The sequence below is a fragment of the Epargyreus clarus genome, unplaced genomic scaffold (assembly GCF_041222505.1).
Source record: "Epargyreus clarus isolate Ecla_fem2 unplaced genomic scaffold, WU_Ecla_fem_2.2 ptg000014l, whole genome shotgun sequence".
Lineage (NCBI taxonomy): Eukaryota > Metazoa > Arthropoda > Insecta > Lepidoptera > Hesperiidae > Epargyreus > Epargyreus clarus.
The window spans coordinates 9,238,483-9,263,839 of record NW_027332222.1 but is presented as its reverse complement, the minus strand read 5'-3'; the positions used below and the strand labels follow the sequence as shown (position 1 = coordinate 9,263,839).

Sequence of the window (25,357 nt, the reverse complement as noted above, 5' to 3'; positions counted from 1 at the left end):
TTGACAATTTTTATACCCTGAATAGTGAGGGTAGTGACCCAGAATAAAATAACCGCACTCCTTATAAAGACTTGATTTTTTTTTAATTCTAAAATATAACTTAAGACTACTAATTAGTTACTTAACATTTTTTTCGGACAAACTTATGTTTAAAATGGCCACCATTTTCCGTCATCAAAAGTCGCGGACTTCTTCTAGATACCAATCCTTACGATTGGTATCAGGGAAGGTAGCAGTCGCACATAATTTTCCAAAGAAACATTCGCAGAACGTAGCAAAAGCTGGCGATAAATATATATCAAACGTGTTGTGGAATGAGTATTGGAACTAGTCACGGAGCTTGCGCGGTATAAATATTCTTAACATTGTCCTGAGTCCGGCTCGTTGCATAATCGCTACCGGTACCTGTCATTATCATAGTACTTCTCAGTACTACCATTGTACCCGTAATTATACTACAGTAATCATTTATATTCCTTTTATACGTAAATATATCGTGTAATGCCACGCACTTTATCATAACAGCAGAGTTGATCGATATTTATAAATGACAAAATAAACATACCTGAATGTGAAGTTTTGTCACAATTATTATACGGTTAGCTTATTACGAAGCGATTACTATTTGCTTGTAGTTATTTCACTTTTCAGGTCACAAAAGTAAAAATAAAGGGTTAAAGAATAAAACATACGTATATGACGGATACTAAGTATTTACTTATTTTGTTACTTCCTGATATAAAGTTAACGGAAAGCTCGATAATGCATTACGTTAGTCATCATTAAGGTCCATAAGACCATAACAATTATAAGTTTTATTGAGAGCAACATTGTTGACACTTACTTATATGTATGTTAATATTGTATGTAGGTGTCGCTATAGAAATGTTGTTATTGCACCTAAATAAGGATTACAGTATCATGTAACTACTAAGAATTTAAATCAGAAGTCTAAGAACTTCCTGATTTCATGTTATATACTTACGATTAACTCAAGTTTGCACTTTGACATCATAAGTTATAAATTAGAAACGGCTACGAAGAGAATATTCCAACAACATACACTATAAAAGCCATTTAAGCCTTTTACTTGCACTTGCTTTTGAATTCATACTTCCAATAATTTATTCTAATTTCCCTTAAGTTCTAGAGAACAATACCTACATTCATTGTCCTTGTTTTCTTGAGAATTTAGAATTTGATTTGTAATAATGTAACTTTCTAATAAGCTTTTGATCCGCAAAATTCACGTTCAAATTGATCAAATTACGTATTTCATAATTTAATATTTTATAATATTTTATTTAAACCATATTTCGTTGAAAATATTTTTGTTCTCCCGGAGACCTCGCATTTTCAGAATTTTCCACACTATTCTAAGAAAATAAAATTACTCGCTTAAACAATTAAGATTTTGACTCGTTATTTATCATTCACTAATATATCTATGCCTAACGACTTTAACATACGAACGGACCGAGGAACAATACGAAATTATGAGTTCTGTTATTTGCTATTTCTCAAATAGCAAAACCCTGAAAATAAAAAGCTTTTCGGTTGCTGATGAGATAATCTATAGGTAACTATTATGCAAACAAGTTTTCCTTAACTAATATATATACATATATTCAGTTAGTACCTACAGCGCTACATTGTTTAGTTAAAGTATACGAAACAGAAGCCTGAGGTGGTTAACCGCAGAAGGCCTTTTGGCTTCATCGTGATACTTGTTCGCGCTTTTCCTAAATACAGAAGCAAAAAAATTAAGTTTACATACTCATATAGGTGCATGTTATTGACTATATGTGTACCAAATAATTATAAACAAGTGTAGGTACTATTTTTTGCATTTCCTACATACCAATATGTATTTCTGTTTCAAGGAATGCAGGTACGTAGGTATACGTAACAGTTCTGTGGCTAAATATAAAACTACTATTTCCTACACAACAACAAACAGATTGAACTTGTTGTCTACCTAAAAACATAGTATACTTACTTAAAATGTGTAATGGAGAATTTGAAAATAATAGTTATATTTTAAAATATGTTCGCTTGCGGTAATCACTACCTATAAATTAATCCTTAGCATATTATATCTAAGTATTTTTTTCTCTCTAAATTAATTGTATTTTTTTTTCTCTGGCGACCCATGAGCAGGCATGCAATACGCTCCAAAAATTGCTATAGCGATTCAAAGAGGAAATGCTGCCAGTATCTTGGGTGCCTTGTTCAAAGACAACGATGCCAATGATATTTTATGGTTTTGATTTTGTTTTTGTATTTATAATTGTATATTCTGTAAATAATTTTATCAGTGTAGATATTCTTTACTATTAATTTATTACGTTAATAAAATAAAATGATACTATCCAATACGCAATTGTCGCACCTTTAAGTTAATTAGTGTCCAAAATGCTATTTTCTAGAAACTATAAATTATTATTAACACAGCCACCAGCTATAATGCTCATGAAAAATTTATAAACATTTGTCATGGAACAGAAAAATCAAGTGGAAGTGCTAAGTACGAGCGAATGTATCGGAACCGGAATGTATTTGTAATTTTAGTTAAGCTCATAAATATATAAGATTTCATCCCTGTTATATGTGATAGTTTTTTCTCCTATATTTCATCGACCCATTATAGAGCGGGTTACATATCTTAAAATGATTACAGAAGTTCAGAATACCTACGTTCTCGAGTGAGGCCGCGCAAACCGCAACCGGATGTCCCTCGCTCGCCAGATGCACAATCACACTAACACTAACTCTCACGAATTTTTCTCCCAACGCTTTCACATCTTCCACTAATTATTATCCACTTTATCGGGCATCTTCAATTTGATTTACGTCTAGCTCTTACACAGCTCAATTGGTACACTTTTTCTTTTCGACGAGGTAATTTAAGTATACGTTATATACGCGATACGCACCGCTTCGACCTCTTAACTACGCTGCGGCTCATCGCTACGAATAGCAGCTATTAATTTGGAACATTTGCCATACAGACATCTGTCATTACAGAGTTTAATTAGAAATGGTTCGCAATAATGACATTTCAATGTTTAATTACTATGGTACAGCTCACAAGATATTATGTAGATCGTTAACCAAATTTAATGTTAAGTTGAGTCAGAGAGTCATAATTTCTACATAAACATTATAGTGAATAATTACAAAACGTACGTACCTATTTTACTTGCATATTATCGATTCACAAGATAAGTACATACTTCACCGACATAAACGTCTAGAATATATATAAATTTACGTAAAATGTCGTCATAGGTTTCCGTGTACATTATAGTGGGTGCAACGCAGGTTGATCGTTAAACGTTTTAATGAAACTATAATCGCAAGGAAACGTCTACCATGTGACAGCAGTGATCACATTAGGTGGACGCATGCCTAGCTTCTTCTATTACGTATAAATACGAAAACGTACATACTTTAAAAGTAATATTGTACAGGTGTAGAGTCGCAGATGACAGCACAAAATTCGAAAGCTTATGCAAAATTTTCAAAATAATAATAACGTAACACTTTTTGGCTTAAATCACTGCTAATGGAATGCGTCGATAATGTTAGTCACTGGACGCGTACGCTACGATGAAAGTAAGTCTCGCGCATCTTCGTACAGCCGCATCAAGCGCGCCACGCAACTCACGCCAGTGCAGTTCAACCATCATTATGTCTGCACTGATCTTAGTATCGCACACAACGTGAGTAAAATTGTGCTTTCATTTGCACCGAACAGACTGCACGCATGGTGAACATCCATACTTTATGCCATATACTTGTTTCTTTTGCGTATACATTAGTTCAATGCTCGTTGTTACCGCAAATAATACACAATTTTATTGTTGGGTCATGCATGATGGATATTTGATGTAGATAAAATCCCATGCGGCGTCAATGTCATACCAATTTTCTTAAGGGTCAGGTGGGTAATCAAAAGCAACAACAAGACGTGAGGTGATCTTTAGGTCGTTATTGTTTTCTTCCTGGAAAAAATATCGGTGTTAAACTATAAAATACATCCATATTATAATAAATATAATACATGTTATAAGCACAATTAATAGGTAAGCGAATAAATAGCTTCTATAGTTTTCATATTCCCTTAACGTCACTCTGAACTCCCTTTGCTTATGGTTATTGCTCCTTCTTCGTTTTATAATGCGTAGGCTGCATATTAATAGCTGGCAAATAAATATTTATATGCCTTACTATACGCTATTTGATTTTTGTTAATGTATAGTCTGATTTATTCGACAGTAGCATACTATGACATTAAACATTTTTGTAATTATTAGCTCTCAATGTGACAGCACCCTAAAATACATAGGTAATTCATCACTGTACATTGCTATTTAACACTCTTCCGCGATGCAGGAAAGTGCTCGACACCGTATAGAACTTGACTTTATCGCCTATCACTTAAGTAAAACTACCTACTTATTAATTTCTTATTTTCTTCGCGGTAATCTTACCTTGTCTTTCTGTTTGTAATTATGAACGCAATTATTAAAATCATATCCAACATTGTTGTCCTGTAGCATCATTAGTAATATGACTGTCAGATTTTTTTACAAACTCTAAGTACCTACAACGTATTCAAAGGTCTCTTAATATAATATCTTAAATGTTAAGTACTTTTACTAGTACCTATTCTATTTTATTACAAGCTATAATCTTGCATTTTGCTAATAAGTTGAAAGCTTTAATATAATATGATGTAACCTATAACACAATAGTTTATGCCGAGATTCACGACATCCTAATAAACGTAGCAAAATCGACGTGTAAGATCTAAATTAATAAGTAATAAGAAAATTACAGCAACATAGGTAAATATTAAAGTGGAAACCAGTATTATTATGTAGATACGAATATATTTTGAAAAGGTGATGATAATATAATTCGTTGCTCATAATATTTTCTTCATTATCTCTGCTACAATACAAAAGTTTACAAATTGCTGGCTGGGGTCAAACGGTCAATCAATAATGATGATGCATTGACAGTGCTCGAGCAGCGTTGAAGAAAGTTTATACGCAAACCAGCGCACCGCTTTAGATTGATGTGTGCGGCTACAAAAAATGAGTACAAACATGGTATAAACTCGTGTTTGACTAACAGATAGCTATATTTTAAAAGCTTTTTGTTGGTGTTATATTTCTTGATGGGAAAGTGTAACGATAGTATTTAAAAAAAGGTTTCCTCTTAGTATTTTTGCATAGAGGCAACGTTCGACAACTGTGTTAGTTGAATATAATCAAAGCACACCGTAAACACACATTATAAAAAATGTACCTACAAAGACGCTTAAATGCAACTGAAATTTTATTGAATGGTATGTCATAAATACACACGTAGAAGAGATATCAACGATGGGCCACGAACATAACACCCTGGCACTTAGACTAAAAATATGTTTTTACTGCTTTGTACGAAACGGTGTTCATTTTAAACAATTTAAACGATTTTGTGAGGCTTGCATTAAGATTGCATATTATACGTGTCAATATATTTATTATGTATATTTTACAATGATAAATCTAAAATAGAGTTACATAAAGAACTAAAAATCAATTCTTGGTCATCGAGACATATGCCGTCTTGTACTGGTTATTACTTAACAAAATCTCAACTTGAAAAGACAAAGCTAAAAAGCGAAGAAGACCTTGTACATAAGCTAACCGTAATATAGCATTGATGGCAATGCGCGTAGTACGCAGCGCACTCACGGAGTCACGAGAGCGCACATCGGCGCGGTACGTGAGAGTCGCGTCAAACGAATCGTGATGTGTCTCGATAGTAGCACAAGCTCCGTTTTATTTGCATGATCTATGAGCAATCAACCCGATTTGTCACGTATGTGTTTCAGGCTTTCTTTTTCAGCAACGAACGAAAGGTAATTACTCGGTAGCACAACGGCCACACTACCGGTAATAACGCTATTATGTCAGTTTTTATACTGTTCAATGGACAAAATTTATTGAGCGCTTGTGGTAGAGATGTAGAAAAAAAATGCGCTCGATATTTTTAAGATTTGTTTAAAAATGAGTAAATAAATTTTTATAGTGGGTTTAGATAAGTAGCTGCCTTCTTACCATATTCGTCTTACATATATTATACATTCTTATGTAATGTAATTTGAAAGCAGCAAATGAATCATTACATTAAAATTATATTTACATAATATGTAATAAACGATTGACATTTAAATACACAGTAGTTAACAAATTAATACAAGACGGTTTTTACTCATCGTAAGAATTATTAAATAACTATTGAGTACATAAAATAATGATTAACTACGTGTCCGACTATGCATAAATTAGACCTCCGTATTTTCTTCTACAATTGTCTCAAATATTCAAAACCTACTGCCATTACGTTGTTGAAATCATTTACCTTACATTTTTACGGCAAATTATTTAATATAAAAGTTGTTTTAATATGGGTGGTCACAAGCAAACTATGTAGTTTAATAACTAATTCTCAGATTTACACAAGTGGACTCAAAAATTAAAAAAGGAGATGAAAAGTGAAGTCGACTCGTAGACTCGCGGATATAATAAATTTATTATCAGATAAAAATTATGACCAAAATATTACAAGCAAAAATGTTGGTAAAGCTACAGAGATAACCAGATTACCTATGGAATACATTTTAAAATTAGGTAGATACCGTCAAGGATGGATGGGTCAATATTAGCATTGGCGTGCAATTAGCTACATACATCATGTCAGGTCTTGGCAATCTAGATTAGCTACTATCAATAATATGAATAAATTTAAAGTTGAAAATAGTTGATTAATGAATACTTTTTTGAGTATTGAAAACCTTGATAATTATTGAGTGCTTATTATAGACAAGATTTTATTTAGCTAACTATTTACACTATATATATTATTATCGCACGTATATATGTACATCGGACTAAGTGATAGGTCACTTAAAAATGGTTATATAGATAACCTCCTAATATAAATGCACAACAAAATATACTTAGTATGCACACACACATGTAGTATTTTTATTGATTTGCATAGGATTTATATACATACATGCATATAATTACGAATTGTAAGCGTTGTCGTGACATATGTAGAGTTTCGGTAGAAGTCAAGCATACTTGTAGTATTGTAGTAAACCTAGTAAGGTTGAACTCAATGTGTGATATTTGTAAACAATATATTTAATTTGTAAACCAATACAATCTTACGTATCCAGATAATTATTACCCAAGTGATAAAATAGCTACTCTTACACATATAAAGTTACAATTTCTATCCCTTCTTAAAAAAATACTGATAAGTACATCTTTTTTCCTACCGAGTCACAGTTATAACATTTTTAATCTCATGCATGCACTTACATTACTATACATTCTATTAACACAACATATTATTATGTTGTTATGATTCATCTACGAAGACCTTGGCCAATATTCTCATAAAGACATCGTTAGGACCCACAATACGCGTTCCCAATTATTATTCAACTGAATGTTGAATTTTTTTGCTACGTGATACGGTATTTTATATAATTTGCATAAAGAATCCGTATCTATTCTATATCTTGAGCGGCGGTTTGTGCCTTAAAGATATTTTTGAAACAATGTACTATTCAAATATAAAACCATCTCGGAATCATAAACGACTAATTTAGAATTCTCAGCAGTTTGTTTTACTAGCACACCAAAACAATAAGGCTGATCTTAATGGGTTTGGTATTTCAAGATATACATTATACATACATAACCTTTGTAGCACGCATATATTTGGCGCATTACGTTGTGAGCAAAGCAGATGGAAAAATATATATCTCATTTAATATACAGGTAGGCAGTAGGTTATTGAATAGGTACATAAAATTAATTTTAGTATCCACGTGCAGGCTTTAATGTTGAAACGGCTTTAAGCACTGACTTATATTTGGAATTAAAATTAGTTTTTTGTCTTGCATGTTAATTGATTTTCTTAGAAATATATCTACTAATATATGTATGTATTAATACATACTTTATTAAATGTTAAGATCCTTAAAAACTCGTGGTTATTATCTTGCAATTTTTTTAAGGCAGAAAATTGTCAAAAACCATTAACAATAAAGCGGCGAATAAATGCTTGATAGAGTTGAGTGATAATTTCGGTGTGATAATAGAGCACTTTAGAACAGAAAAGGCGTGGGTGGCGTTGGGCTCGAACCGGATCTAAGGCGGAGATAAATCATGCTAGACCGAAACGTGTGCCGCGCCGCCCTCCCCCTCACCCGTGTTTACCTGCTTCTTAAATTGAATATTGATATTATAATCATTATTTTTTTTTTAAAGATTGCGTTTCTTTCTTTCATTGTTAAGCACTTTAAATTAACTAAGCGGCCCCACTTGTTAACAAATACTCGCCGTCGTCTATGGTTTGCATAACATAGTCTGCTTTGATGTAGAGCTGGTTTTGAAGAAGCTATTTTGATCCTATTTTTAAGAGTTATATTTCATAGCCTTCTAGAAATACGTAAAAAGCAAATTCACTCCTTATCTTCCTTGTCTAGACAGAACGAACGTAAAAAGGGAACCATTTAATACAGCTACGTGTCTACTAATTGTGACACTCAATTTTTGACCAGTTTTGTGGGAAGGGACAAAGATATTATATCTTTGTACTGACATCATCATTTTATGATTTTTATCCATAAGAATTCCGCATATTAGAAGTCCTTTTTCGAAAACTGTCTCTAGCCCTAATAGAATTACAGCACAGTTTCAGTAGGCCTGGAATAAATTCAAAACCATTGGGTTTATTTGGAATATAATTTATTGTTATTAATATTTTAAAAAATCATTGTTTAGTAAAAAGCGAAAGCGAGTCATATATTCTGATCTTCTATGCTATATGTTATATGTTATGGCAGTAAAGTTAGGAAAGTCATATCGTGTGAGTATAATAATAAATTGAGTTTATATTTCATTAGTGTCTTGGTATCTTATTTGGAGATAGATTAAGATTAGTACTTATTCGATGTTAGTTATAAATTAATATTTCTAAATTTCTAATCATATAAAAAATGAAAATGTAGGTTATACTTAAGTCTAAACTTTATGTCTTATCAATTTTATAGAGGCTAGAGTTATTGACTTCATAATTAGCATTGTAATAAAGCACATTTTAGAAGTAATGTAGTGAAAAGTTCGATTTATTAATATTCTATTCAATAGCCTACCTTGCCAATCCGGTTATATTTTGTTGCTAACGGAATGACAAAGACATGGTCTATAATATATTTTAATTAAAATCACAACATATTTTTAGATACACGCCCCACGCGTGTTTCTTACACGCGTTGTGTGTGTATATATAAAAAATTGCCTTGACGAAAAACTAGTGTCGAGATGTATAATGAACATCATATACCTAAGAAATTAGAATCCAGTAGCACTTCAAACAATCTAAAAACAAATTCCGTCCACGGAAAATGCATTGAATTAAAAGAATGCAGGTTTTAAAAATTATGTTTCTTCAGTCGCGTTTGAGGGAAAATTGAGTAAAAAAATTACATCACTAAGCCTAAAACTAAGATGGGATCACGATCAAAGGTCATGGGACCATTGATCATATTTAGATTCGCTGCTTCAATCGAGAACTAATTTGAGCCATCTCATTTAAATATAAGGTTTACTCCACAAGCCGGAACGCAGCATAATTATACATTGTTGTATGCACAAAAATGTTAAAAGCATGTTAAAGTAGTGAGTATAGAGCAAGTAGCGTGTATTCTTTGCCATTGCTACGAGTGGCGGAGCGGAGCGCGTCGCGAGTCGCGAGCAGCGCCCGCCCCCCGCCGCGCCGCTCGCGGACACTGCACTCGCTTCGATTTCACTTTTATTAGCAATCCACTTAATTGGATACCACTGTTGCGGTTTTATTCATTTGCAGATTCATCTGAGCCATGTTTCTGAATACATAGTGACAAATTAAATTCATTAAATTAATCAAGCACTCCCGTAACCAACGCGGGAACGAGTGAGCAGAAAGATTAATCATAATCAATGTAGAAATATAGAAATTCATATTCAACTTGATTCATATTAAATGATTGAAACATGTACAATATTATATTCTTGTGTTCTTTTAATATGTATAATTTATGAAGAAATATTATAAGTTTTGTAATGTTTAATATGTTTTGTAAAGTCACACGCGCATTAACTATGAATTCTAACAATTAGTTTAGTTATTAAAGTTATAGTTATAAAAGTAATTATCTATTTATTGAATTTTGAGAACCTACTTGAGTATTGTATTATTTATTAATACGATATTCGCTACTCATATGAATAAAATTTAATCTTAGCACATCCACTTTGCTCGGAAACCAGTGTTTGATGAGTTATCGCTTTATTTTATCCTAATAATCCTACGTAATATGTCTAGTAACTTAAGTATTATACTATTTCGACCTAGGCATTAATGAGTAAATTGATTTAATTTTTTTAATAATACTTTTCCTCCTCCTCTACTCCGTTATTCGTGCGTAAACAATATTTAAAACTAGTTTATGTAGGTATACCTACACAAGGTTTACTGGTTACTATTGTAACGCTTTATTTAGTTCGATTCATATCAGCTAATTTTGATCACGATTTAAAGGATATAACGTAATATAATTTATTAAATTAAAGACATGCCTATCTGTCTATCTTGTATCTTACAAAAATCTCTCGGCTGCCGACAAAGAAATCTTGTTAGGTGTACCCATCGACCAATCAATAAAATCAGAGCAATACCCGTATATAGGAACCTAAAACAATAAACGCATTACAAATATGGCTCGAAATGAAAAAAAAGTATATAAAGCCATATCAGCGCTTACAGTAAACAAGTATTTATCTCAACAAGCCTCCGTGACAAATGTTCCGGCTATACGCTAAAAGCTGAAGGTCAATCGAATCGCTGGAAAAGTACAAAACAGATTAAATCCCTGCATCGATTTATTTACTATATTAAATAACTTTAAGTCATTTTTTAAAAGTTAAATTATTTAATGTGCCTCAAAAATCTTTTGTCTCTTCCGTTGAGTAACAATATTTCCCAGTGTCCAATTTTTGTTTTGTTTTCATATTCATGCTCATTAAAAAGCAACAAGCGCTCCTCCAAAAAAAAAGTTATTATTATTACTTTGTACATAGTTAAAGGTGCTCAATAAATGTTTCTATAAAATTTAAACTAGTTTTAGATAATATACTAATCATCACAAAATAAATTTCCAGTAATTTCAATTTATAAAAGCAAGTAGGTAGAGTTCTGTAAAGTTACTTTAGTTTAAGGAACAGTACAGTTAACAATTAAATTGAACAGTTTTTTGTGACTAGAAATGTGACACGTTTGTAGGTAAATTTATTTAAAATTCTAACGGGTGTTTTAGTTAATTTAAATGATTACTTATATTTATGCCATGCATCATTATTTAACGATCTGGCTATATGTATTTGTTAAATAGACAAATAATTATTAACTCGTAAAAACGGACGGTCTATATCGTTAAGGATATAATGAAAAAATGTTCTTGCGTGTTCTTGCGTGTTGAGCAAAACTGTGAACAATACAATTGAACATAAAAATGTTTCCTACCCTACTCTTAATTACGTACCGGCTAGTGTGATTGTGCCCTGGACCTTCATTATTTTTACCAAAGACCGGCCGTCGGATAATGAGTGGTTGCAGTATACACTTGGGTAAACAAATTGATTCTAAAATTTGCCGAAATGCCATGGAGCTGATTATTGCAGTGATAGCCTAGTGGTCCGAGGACGGCATGCACCTCTGATTTATCAAAGTCGTGTGCGTATTAGACATTAATTATCACTTGCTTAAATGGTGAAGGAAAATATCTTGAGGAAGCCTGCATAATTTAGAGATCTTTAAAAAAAAGAAGCTCTCAAAGGAATGTGAAGCCTACCAAAACGCACTTTGCCAGTGAGGTGGACTAGGGCCTATGCGGTCCTGCGTGTAAATGTCCCCTTTGGCGTTAATATCGTTTGCTATGCGGATGATACCATGTTAATAGCCGAAGGGGAAACCTTCGAGGGGGCAGCAAGGCTCGCCGAACAGGGGGTGGCATGTGTTGTCGCTAAAATTCGCGGGCTGGGTCTTGAGATAGCGCCTCACAAAACTGAAGCTTTGTGGTTTCACAAGATTCCGAGGCGCAAGGACCCTCCAGCCTTATCGATTCGCGTGGGTGACGTTAATGTCCCAGTAGGCCGGTATATAAAATATCTGGGCCTCACGCTGGACAGTCGTTGGGGCTTCGAAGAGCACTTCGAGCGGTTGATCCCCCGGATACAAAAAGTAGCAGGTGCTATGCACGGTCTACTGCCTAATCTAGGGGGACCACAGGAAGGAGTTCGCCGCCTCTATGCAGGGGTCGTGCGATCGATAGCCCTCTATGGTGCACCGGTTTGGGCGCAGAGGTTATCGGACGTCCAGCGCTGTAGAGCGAAAATCAATGGTGTGCAACGTCGGATGGCCATAAGGGTTGCAAGAGGATATCGCACGATATCTTTTGAGGCGGCAACTATCCTAGCTCGCTTTCCGCCCCTGGACATATTGGCAAATATGGACGCGAGAGTCTATACTAGGACTCGCGCCATTCGCCTAAGGGGTGGAAGCATAACAGGAAACGCACTCGAAGGGCTGCGACATCGAGCGCACCAACAAGCCCTGGTGGAGTGGCGCGAGCGACTCGAAGGAGAGAGGTATGCGCAACGACGTACTGTTGGTGCGATCTTGCCAAGCTTCGAAGCCTGGATGGGAAGGCAAGAGGGAAACGTCACCTTCAGACTGACACAGATACTCACCGGACATGGGTGTTTCGGTGAGTATTTGTGTCGGATCGGACGCGAGGCAACACCACAATGCCACCACTGCGGAGGAGATCGGGATGATGCGCAGCACACTCTCGAAGAATGCCCCGCATGGGACTCGGAGCGGCGCATCCTGATCAACCGAATCGGGAGAGACCTTACTCCACCAGCGGTAGTAGCGGCTATGCTGGCAGAAAAAAAAGGATGGACGGCGGTAGTCTCCTTCTGTGAGACCGTTATGGGTAAGAAGGAGAATGCCGAACGGGCTCGGGAGAGGGCCGATCGAGCTCGGATACGGAGACTTCGGGGCGGGGGTGCTCCCCGTGTTGATCCGCCTGCACAGTAGTGCTTAAAGAGGATCTCTAGGTCGCAAGCGATTAGAGTGGGGGCTCTGGTCGTTGACTTTTGCGACATGAAGATGGCAACAATTTGTTGTGGTCACAAATTGTTGTTTTGTAGTGTAAGGGGCAAATCGCTCCGAGAAGGGCCTAAAGGCATCACGCTGGGGAAGCAGCGGTGCGTTCATTATTGAGATCCCGAGGCTTCCCTCGATTTTCAAGCGTAGTGAGGCCACCGAGGGGGTTTTAGTGAGTACAAATCTCACATAACTCGGTCTTTCCCTCAGAAGATCAGGTATCTTTAGAAGATTTCCCCCCCGACAACAAAAAAAAAAAAAAAAAAAAAAAAAAAAGGGGCCTAATCCTTTTCATACTGAAAGGAAACCCGGGCCCAGTAGTGAAACAGTAATAGGATTAACGAAGTCATGGACATGACCCAAGCGGTGCCTGTCGTAAGAGGCGACTAAAAAGGGGCTTTCGGGATTGCGGGCGGCAAGAGTGGGAGCTCAAACAACCCGGCTAGCGACCCCGGGAAGGACGGCGGTATGTGTGGTCGCATTCCGTCGTATACACCAGACGGTGTGGTGATACAAACTCACCTGGGCGGAGCCCGACGGGGCAGTGCGCTGAGAGCACTCCGGTCGCGTTCCTTTGGAGATCCCGGAGTCGTCTACGCAGCGCCGAGGACGGCCACCGGGGGGAGGGGGGGGGGGTTTAGTGCGGTAAAAGTCAAAAAACCCCGTGTCGCTCCCACGGCACCGGGTACCTTTGGAAGGTTTCCCCCTCGAGAAAAAAAAAAGGTACCCAAACTGTGATTACCAGAACTGTGTAATAAAACCGTGCAATCCCCAGGAGTAAAACGTCAATCTATTTTAAAATAAATCCTCAAACCTTTTTAAAATTAGTGTGTTTATGTAAATGTATGCTGTCTGCGTCTTTTTATGCGTGAAAATGGAGTTCCCCCATATCTATGACATTTACTGTGTAGGAATATATCCCAAAAGATTTCCCATCCCATACATATCGCTCGTGTTATATGTATACCTATTACTATGTTAAAAGCTCAAGTTGGAACATATCCACAGTACATATCCGTACAAGTTAGTTACCCGTAATATCTGCCATATTGTTACGTATGATGGTTGTTCTACTAACGAAAGTGAGTTAACGAAATAATATACAGGTAAATTTATGCAATATTTATGTAGCTGTTGGATTAAATATTTCGCAAGTGTAACCTAAGTGTAACTAAAAACAAAAAATGGGTCTGTAATATGCGTGTTTGGATTCAATTATGCTTATAAACATGAAATGTAATTGCTAACCGGTTAAAGTAGTTCGAACACTACGGTATATGGGTTCCAAGTTTGACTTCCGGTAGTGGTTACTAATGCTAGCCAACATTTTGTTCATATGACAGCACGACCTGAATATTCCATTACGTCCGTATATTTTTAATTTTTATATAATTGAGAGCAAACAAGCTCTATGTCACCTCTATGAACCTACTCCACATCCTCAAAGGAAACAACAGGGGAAGCGAAGTTCCACAAACCATTTGTTATCTTATAGATTTCTTCAAAGGCATGTGAAACGTTAATGTTGAATCAGAGGCCAACATTTGTTGACACTAATATACTTTAGATATTTTTTTCGGCTCTTCTTATAAATACATTTTAAGTAGACTACTACTCATATTGCTTTGCCGAATAGAAAATCTAAACGGAACTGTTTATAATATGTACGATCATGACTTTCACTTGCACTCTATCATCGAATATTTCAACAACAAACCAGTTCTTGTTTTGAGACTAGTATACGTAGTATCTCAGACACGACTTTTTTCGGCATTCTTCCCACCATCGATTTACTTATAATGAAATGTGATTATACAATTAAAACGTATGCTTCGTGTTATGTTATCTTCGTTGTCTGAGATAGCTGAACCTAGTTTGATTTATGATTTTATTGCACTACTACTTTTACGACTCTGAGTATGTTTCTTCCGTCGATTTTATTGTATCTATAACCAGTTGTACCCGCGACTTCGTTCGCAAAAATAAAAAATAAATCTTATTTGTTCAAGTCTACAAATTTCTTTAGAAATCTTAGTACCTTTATAAGCTTGTACATTACATTTTCGGATGTATGAACTCTGTGACCACCTCTTCTAAAATTGAAGTCGATACTACAATGCTGTTCACTCCTGTCTAGGAAAAATCTAATGTAAAGTATTAGACATTCTTAGTTTCAATCCGGCCTCCTACTAAATTAAAAGTCAATATTGTATTTTTCCCAATTTCAGCGAACCAAGGATACACATGATGTATTCTGTCTGTGTTAAGTCTGAAGGCACCGACCAACGATAAAAACATATTGCTGTCTACGTCTACTGCAGAGTCCACTGGTTTTATACGTTTCCCACTGCAATGGTTTCTAGTAGACGATGAGGAACATGTGCATAGGAACCTACACGAAACTACTGAACTAATCTAATATAATTAAATTATAATAAACATAAGGTTAAACATCTATACGTAATTAACTGATTACCTGATGATTACCTAAATCATTCAAATTTTACACCACGTACCTTTACTTTAAGGTAGTTCATGATGTTGAAATGAAACTCCATATTTTGTAAATAACTTAAAAAGCCGTAATTATATGTGGGTCTTAGAATCTTCAATACTAATCATCTCCTAAATCTAAATCTTAAACACCTAAAACATGTACACAACAGATTTCTTTTCATATAAAAGTAGCCTACTTAGAAGCAATATAAATTTATTGTTCAAATTGCACCCAAACTGTGTAGACAAATATATATTTTTCGAATATACCTACTTTGATGAGTTCGTAAAAACTTTCCCTTTATTAGACATGAGAATGAAATGTGATGGGTATACATCGAAATTTGTTAAGACAATAAAGACAAGAAATCAATATAGATATATTAGCTTCGTAATAGCATGGACGAAAATCTAATTTAAATAAAACTCAATAAAATTGGCCAAGTCCAAGTTGATAATTTTCATTTGTTTTCTTTTTATATTTTTAGTATTTGTTATCATAGCAACCATAAAAACGAATGCATTGTGCAAATTTGAACTGTCTGCCTATTATGGTTCAAGTGATAAAGCGATAAACGCCAAAAAATAGCGGTTTCTTGTATGGCTACCCCCATTTACTTTAAAGTGTTTTTTTGTTTTTAGTATTTGTTAATATAGCGGTCACTATTATACATATTCTGTGAACATTTTTGTGACAGACGGACAGAGGGGCAGACAGCGGAGTCTAAGTCTCAAGGTTCCGTTTTTACCCTCTTAATACCGAACCCTAATGCCACTTTCATACAAACTTATTCGCAATATTCTCAGGCGATACTCTATAAACAGACATATTATAAGACAACATGAAAATTTTCGTACTATTGGATTCCCCTGAAAGACTAAATTCATTGAAAATAGTTTTTACTCAATCTTTAACATAAATGGACCTTTGGTTCAGTTCTATTATAAATAGTTTCATAATAATAATATATAAATAGTGTAGTCTAAATATATTAAAGGCAATAAAGTACAAAAATCTATTTTATCCGGAAGCAAATTTACAAAGTCAGATAAATAGTATCACGTCTTGAATTTAGTATTGGTCTCTACCACGAGCTCAGAAGACAAAATAATTCGATTCGAAATACAATGCATAATGACCTCGTCCTTGTTTGTGACGAAGGTATGCAGTCTTTGTTAATTTATATAATTTAAAAATAGCACTTCCATATTATGTTGCCTGTAAACAATGACTATACCTATTAATTTTAATTAAGTTTTTTTAGCAACATGGCTACAACTACTGTACATGTTGGAGTTTATTGGAGTTTACTCCTTAAGAAACGATTTGAGTTATAAGGCCCGGTACGGAAATTTTATGAGGAGTAAAATCAAGTGTAACACGAAAAGTTGAGGCGTAACGGTAACCAAAATATGAATCAAGAGTGCTTTTATTAATTTAAAATACGGTAAGTTCAAATCCCATATGAAAGTAATTATTACAATAAAAATAATTAGCAATATATAAAACATTAAAACGTCATTAACTAATTTGTTTACATTTTTGCATAAATTAAGTTATAGGTTTGATCATTTATAAACACCGAAAAATATGAACATTGGCGCCATAATATGATTAACAATCTTTTTTGAACGTTTTTAAAGAAGAGTAACATATAAAATCAGTAAGCAATTGAATAAGATATAATATTAGCAAAATAAGTTTTTAACATAAAGAGGCTTTTGTAAGTTACTGATATATTAATTTAACTTATAAAAATGGATGCATTATTGATCAGCACCATCTATCAACGATAAACGGGCAAAATCAAAACAGTATTATTTAATATTTATTACAGAATTATTGCTAATGAGTTATGTTCAAAACAAGTTATATAAAATTAGCAATACGTTTTAAATGAATTCTAGAATTATAAAACATTCAGAAACAATCCAAATTACATATAATAACATGTTTATTGAGTCTCATATAAATTTCATCCGTAAATTGCAACAAGGATATTTTATAGATGGCAAAGAAATTATAATTATTAAGTTTTAAGTTATAAAACGTTTAACATTGTTTTAAATATAAATAATTATATTATATTAAAATTTACTTTAATATAAACAATTATATTAAGTTACCATTATAATATTTGGAACCAAAATACATAGATTGATAAACTTGCAAACTTACAATTTATAAAACTTGCCACTAGATGGCGCTATTTTATATTATTTTGTAACATACTTTATGTAATACGCATTATTGAAGTAATATAAATAATCCGAATAATTACAGATATATGTTTGTTTCTCTTATCATTTTAGCAGATGCGTTCATTTACCTACCCTTTTTTCTATTCGATATATATCATAATTATCATTCGTAAGGAGTAAACTCCAATCGTGCGTCGTAGCTGACACACACACATTTTTTTATTCTTTTTAAATTGAAACTTTGCTGATATTACACGATGAAATACCATATTTATCGCAAAAATAGTAAGTATAAAATGTAGTTGTACCGAATACATGTTAATTTGTTGCGGAATCTGAGAGCAATAACCGAGTGCGGCGCTAGCGGTATTCAGCGGTTTCTTCGACTCTAATATTCGACAAAAACAACTAGACAGCGGTATAGATATCTGCCTATTTCGATGTATGCATACGCGAAACTGTTTGTATGTAAGTATTACTACACACATGTATCAATGTTTAACGTGGTGATTAGTCACGCCTTAGCCTTTGAAAATTCATCCGCATATATCTCTTTTTTATAAGATGTGTTATTTAATGTCATTCAAGAATTTAATTCGTTTATAAAATATTTTTGGTTCATTTCAATCTTTAATATGTTTTACGATTTTCCGTATAGCACTTTCTTTTATTAGCAATATGTGTCTAAAAAGGAAGTATACATTTCCTATTACCACTTGTGTAAAATAAAAATTGGTAGAAAAATGGAAATCTCCGAACGATATTTTTATGTGTTTATAGTAAAATAATCTCAAATTTTGATTTTGAATTAACACTAATTTAGGATAACATTTAAGTAAATGCGCTTGTTTGTCCGTCTTTCATGTAGCAACGTAGAAATTAATAAAAGTGTTTTTTGCAGTTTTTACAGCTAAACGATTTTAACCAAATTCTGTATAAAATATTTTTACAATATGTTATACTACTTATATAAACATATAAGTTTTCTGTTCTTACATATTTTTTTACTTTTTTGTGTGATATGAAATGTCTGCCTCACAAAATAAATTTTACTATAGGTACGCACTATAAGCGGGCTAAAGCTATTGTTATTGCATAGCTTTTATGTACAAAAAAATCAATAGCTATTAATATCACACATCACACAAAGTTTAATTGACAAGATTGTGCATAAAAATTCTTTTAATAATCCTGAAATTGCTTATGTGAACGAAGTCAAAACTGCCTGGATATTGGCCTGCCCAGGACAAAATTTTCCTGAATATAAAACTTTTCAGAGATTGTGGGACGAGCCTATTTGTAAAATATACCAAAAACAACTTTTAGACAATTCACAAAATCTTTCTTAGCAGTCTCTGAAAAAGAGTCAGGTTTTTGGCTGCAGGCTTTACCACCCTACAATATAGGTACGTTTTTTTGATAATATTTCATTTTCTATTTGTGTCTGCCTGCGTTTATGCGTCACATCGCAGTCTCTGTGGTGAAAATGTCAGCCAGTTTAGCCACCACGGACTGTCTTGCGTGTGTCAACAACATCATCCGAAGGGCCCTTGTTACCGTCAACGTGTCAGTTTACCTGGAGCCGAATGGTATTGCACGTGACGATGGCAAGCGGCCCGACGGTATGACTCTTGTTTCCTGGAAACAGGGGAGGTCGCTTGTATGGGATGCAACTTGCGTGGATTATCTGGCTCCATCCCATATTTCAGTGACCTCTACGTGCGCAGGCGGTGCGGCAGAGGCGGATGATCATTCTCATTCTGAGAGGAGACCCGTGCCCAGCACAGGGGCAATAATGGGTTGATGATGATATATCACACAGATACAAGAAAATCAACTTGTGCATGGATTTGAAGATAATATAAATATCTATAGGTAGTAAACGTTTATGCGAGGTTTATTTGTCCCTCACGGATGCTCAAGCTCAAAAAGAATTTTAAGTTGGTGTTTGTATACAGATTTGTATTTTGATAATTTAAGCAATGGGTTTTAGTTTTGTAAAATCTTTTGTAGAATCTAGAAGTTTCGATAACTCCATTCTGATCGCTATTATAGTTACTTAAAGGGAGCTAAATTTGTTACATTATATGTAATCAGAAAAAGTATATGAAATGAAGTAGTTACAATAAAAATAGCCACTTATATCTTTCTTGGAATAAATTTCAATTACTATAAGTATATAATTTGACAATGATTCAGCACTACGATAAAACAGTATGTCATCACGATTACATTATTCGCATTTGGTTGATAATGGGATGTAAAACACAATTGGAAGTCTATTATAGAAAGAGTAATGATGCGACGGTCTATACTAGTCGCAGGGTCAAAGGTTAGGCATTGTGCTGCGACAAGGACAAACACTTTCTGCGCAGGAGTGCGTTTCGGTCGGTTGAGCACCAACCTTCCGCCTAGCGTCTCGCCACGAGCGCCCACGAGGGGTCAAGGTGTCATGTCGGTCATTTCACTCCAATTTGCCTACGCCGATTAAACGCATTTTTTATCCTCCATCCTTGCTTTGCGGAAAATTTAGCCACCTAAAATAAAAACCTTTTCAGAACACGGATACCTGCACAGACAGCTATTGATTAGCTACCTACTTGTGCTATAGGAACATTTAAATTTATAAAATACATTGGATTATCTTCTACACAATTTAATGTAGTTAAAATTGACCAATGAGGCATAAATGCAGTATGAACACATACGTATATTTAATATTTTTTATCTATTAATCAGCAATACACATTACGTACTCAAATGAAGACAAAATTGGCCTTTATGCATAATGTATGTTTCTGTAAGATATGATGCCCTGAGAAATACTTTTTAGTGTATTGTAAAGAAAATAACAGAACTGATTTTGGTACACAATATTTTAAGAAAATCCTTATTATACGCTTATCTAATAGAAGGAAAAGTTACATAATAAACCGTAAACCGTAATATATAAAAAAATATTTAGAGAACTTATATACTTAGTTATAAATATATAAGGTATATTTTAGGTGGTGGTGGTGACTTAAGGCTGAATATAAATGAAGAAGTAATTTGCTTAAGAACAGGAAAAGTAGATATAAAGTATCTTAATCAATTTAAAGCATAAGAAGTAAAACAAGTCAACAATACGTAATACATTAAAAGTGAAAGACATAATTTAGTTATATTTTGATCTTCCACATAGACATAAATCGTAGAACCGATATTTGTGTCTTAAAACATTTATTAAATGGATAGCAATATATCATGGCAACGCAGCGGATCTCTTAGTATCTACATAGGCCATTGGATGCAGTATTACTTATTGCAAGCTGCGAACAATGATCATCGTACACGCCCCGAGCGCACCCCCGCTGTTTAGCTTAATAGCATCTACTACGTTTTGATACTAACAAAAACATAATTGTAACTTCTTACTATTCTTACCAGATTACTGTTTCGTATCGAATAAAAACAGTCATAAGAAGTTAAACTAATGAGAATTTGAAACATTTTTTAGTATTATGCCCTGTAGTTAATCTGCATAAAATACGCATAAAATATATTGTGTAGGTATACAATGGTACCTACTCATAATAATAAATATCAAATACCTAATGTTACTGCAATTTATTTAATAATCAATATATAATAACGCTCATAAAACATTTTACAATCGAAATAAGGAAATAGTTCATAATAACAACAATAGATTCCTTTTCTAAGAGATCTAGTCGTAAGTAATTAGCTAAACACTTGTTTTGAATCAAGCCAATCGCTTTTGAAAATTATTTTATGCAATGAGGAAGACTTCTACGAATTTGCTGACAGAAATTGTACATATATTATAGTATAATAATATAATAGCTAAATTACGTTTTTTAATAACCATACAATATTTAATAAGCTGTTGTGTACTTTTACACCAAAGTTATAAATACAAACCGCAGGAATATGCGTCATATAGTATTAATGCATACGTTATTACCATCTGCACAGAGCTTTAAAGGCTTTTCGCATTAACAATGGAAAATCCCAACTGTTTCAGCGATGGGGCGAGGAAAAAAATGACATATTCTGTACCGTACAAGTATTAACTGTTTAAGTTAATCCAGTTAATATTTGTTACTTTTTCATGCGTAAGCGCGTATATTTAAGTAGGTACGTTACATGCAGCCCAGACAGAAGACGCATCAAGAGGAAGATTCTGACACGATGGCCATTCCATTTAATAAGTTTTGAAATAGCTAACGATCAGTATTTTTATATAACTTACTTTCAGTTTCACTACACACTCACTCGCTAATGAAGCATTGTTCAAAAGGCAGGATATAATATATTATGGTATGTACCTACCTAAACTAGTCACCAAACGGAAAATGTTCAATTCCATCCTACAAGCAGTTTGCATTTCTTAATTCCAACTGTGGGTTGTAGAGTTAAGATGCCTCTAAGGTAGAGCTTCGACGGAATGTTAACTTCACGTTACACTTAACAACTTCCCTTCAGGTCAGGAAGGACCAGAAGTATTCATTTATCATAGTTATTACAAGATTAAGTAAGATACCGATGGTTCTCCGGAAAAGTGTAGCTTCAGCGATAAAAGCTTCAAGGAAAACATTTGATAAAGTTTCATTTATTATTTATTCATTTCATTTATTCTGTTATTGTAGTCGGTGTCGTAGGTAAGTTGAAAGTTTACTTGTAATATTGGAGTTATTGGCTTACCATCATTATATCAATCTCCTCAGGACAACTAAGAAAATTGAAAGGGACGGAGCATGGTTGCCATGTTGCAAACCGTCATGACAAATAAGAAAGTGAGCCAGTGATAAGGATATCTACTACTCTAAAATAATATGCTTCAGAAGTTATTTAAATGAAAATATTCATGTTTCGTTTTCACTTTCCTTGCAATTAAGAATAATGATTTTACTGTATAGTCTTATTAATGTGTTAGAAGAAATTTCGACAGTAAGTAGTTTTTACCTGACTGCAGAGGGTAATGTTTTTCAATGCTTTTGGTATGTCTGCTCATTCTTTAGGATGTCTCTCAGCTTAAACAGCTTGACGCATTTTAACATATGAGGTGTCTTTGGATTTGTCTAAACGGCAGGAACATGGGGCCATGGGCTATAATTTCAAGCAGCGGGATTTTTGTTTTTTTTTTTAATAATTACTAGTAGTGTAATTAATAATTAATAGTGAATTGAGTCTATTGAGCTCTAAAGTAAGATAAAAACTAGTTAAATTTAAGTGTACGTTATATTAGATTAATTAACTAATATAGCAAATATAATCACTGTACCGTGCTTTATTAGGGTTCCGTATTATAATTGGAATTGAAATATTATTAGCTATTGTGAATTATTTCAAAGGAAGTGAACATTATGTATCTCTTAATACAGATTATCCTATTGTATTCAATAATAAAAATAAAAGTTATACTTTATACTATCCTTAAGAATAAAATATTTAAAGTAACTTAATGATTTTTAACAACTCTAATTAATGTACATAAAAACAATATTACTATGAAGCAGAATTATACATACCTATGTACATGCAATGGCATTCCTATTGGAATGTCAATAAGTGTATTTAAAATACGCTTACCAAACTTACCCGCATTTTCAGTGAAAAAAACGGAATATCAATTTGAAAAAATATGATTAATAGGTGGCTTGGAAAGAAACGAAAGCTCTTTTTGCTCATCATAAATCATATTGACGGATTTGTTACACTTTTACATACAATAGTATGAAGCAAACAAAAGTTAGCGGAAAAGCTGGCGATATTTTGTGAATCATAGCCTGTGTACCTACTCGCTGAGACAACGTGGACTAACTTATTTGAACTTTTTTCTTTATTCTTTAGACGTTGATTCAAAACCTACTTACATGCAACGTATACAGGTAAATTTGTTTGTAAAGCTACTTATACTACAAAATATAATACAAATATTCAAAACTCACCTTTTTGGTGGCAAAAAGATCCAATAAAGAACCAGAAATCTCTTTAGCACTTCAGTGAAATAGGCACGAGTAGTAGCACTTCGTCTCTACGATAGAGACTCGAGTGATTAGTCCATAAACACCCTAATGTACACAGTTTGAAGTCCATAAAGTCCTGGGGGTTAGTTCCAGGGAATTCTGTCGACGATGGTGAGTAGAGGCTTGAAGACCGGTGCTTCAGGGTGCCGGCGGCGCGCGGGTGACAGCGTCCGGCCGCACAACGCGCCTCGCAACGGTAAACTGGCAGGCCGCGCCAACACAGCCTCTCCCTCGCTTGTATGAGTGCCTCCAACCTCCCTCCAAACAAATAGTACCGTACGCCGCACTTCTGTCTTGGTAACTTTTATTATACTTTTATTAGTGTTGCCGTGCGCTTGCGCCTGTGTGTTCTATTACACTACCACAGAGATTCGCGTACACGTATCGGAGGCGTGTGGGTGTCGGTGTTGGTAAAGTACCTATGCGTGCTTTGATCTTACGATTCGGTATGCACGGCCGCGCAGCCGCACGTAGCAGCGAGGCTGTATTTTACTTCTATACTTAATATCTAGTCAATAATCTTCGTTTGGTGTTTGTGCAATAACACACGCCTTACTCGTACCACGAGCTCCATCTAGTCTAGAAATAAGCACAGATAACGCATAGTTGCCTAGATGTGTAGATACATATTTAAGCGTTGTAGAAGTAGAATGAATGTATAAAATTGGAGCACGTAGATAATGACATTTATGAGGTCACGAATCTTGATCGAACAAGCATAAGAAGACCGACTACAAAGATCTGTGCCTTAATAAATTGGCAATTAAAGTTGTCAAGGTAACTTTAATGCTAGGTGACAAATCATTTTAGGAGAAACTGATATTTTAAAGGAAATAAAGCACACATAACGCAGTGGTCTACCAATCTGGAAAATACTTCTTCATAATTAACACCAAGTGTTAATACTTACTTGGACAATACATTTTTAAAACTTTGTTATGAGCACTTGCTAACCTTGAAATGCAAGTTTAACATTTCATTGAATCCGGCTTGCTCGAGTACTCGGAAAATACATTTTCAAATTTTCTGTTTCTGAAAAATGTACCGTTGTTGCCATTGATAGCAGTAATCGAGTCATTATCAACCGCAAGCAATTACATATAGGTAATATATAGGTAGATATAATGTATGAAAGTAAATACATTGAGTAAATACAGGTATTTTGAGGAACTCTACATCAAAAACTTTTATCGACATTTTCATGGGGAAAGTTTGTGTAAAACACCAATTATCAATGCATATACATTAATAATAATTGAACCTATATTATTATACCGATTTTAGTCTTCTTAAAATAGCTATTATAAAAATATTTTAAATGTATATATCAAATATTT

General features: G+C 34.2%; 1 protein-coding gene across 1 annotated transcript in view; it reads right to left on the bottom strand.

Moving 5' to 3' along the window:
• LOC140747480 (uncharacterized) overlaps positions 1-24,346 on the bottom strand; it is a 62,190-nt gene extending 37,844 nt beyond the window's left edge. Inside the window, exon 1 of the mRNA XM_073079962.1 lies at positions 23,943-24,346. The gene's annotated coding sequence lies outside the window, so the exon portion shown is untranslated. The remainder of the gene's footprint in view (positions 1-23,942) is intronic.
• Positions 24,347-25,357: the final 1,011 nt, after the last annotated feature.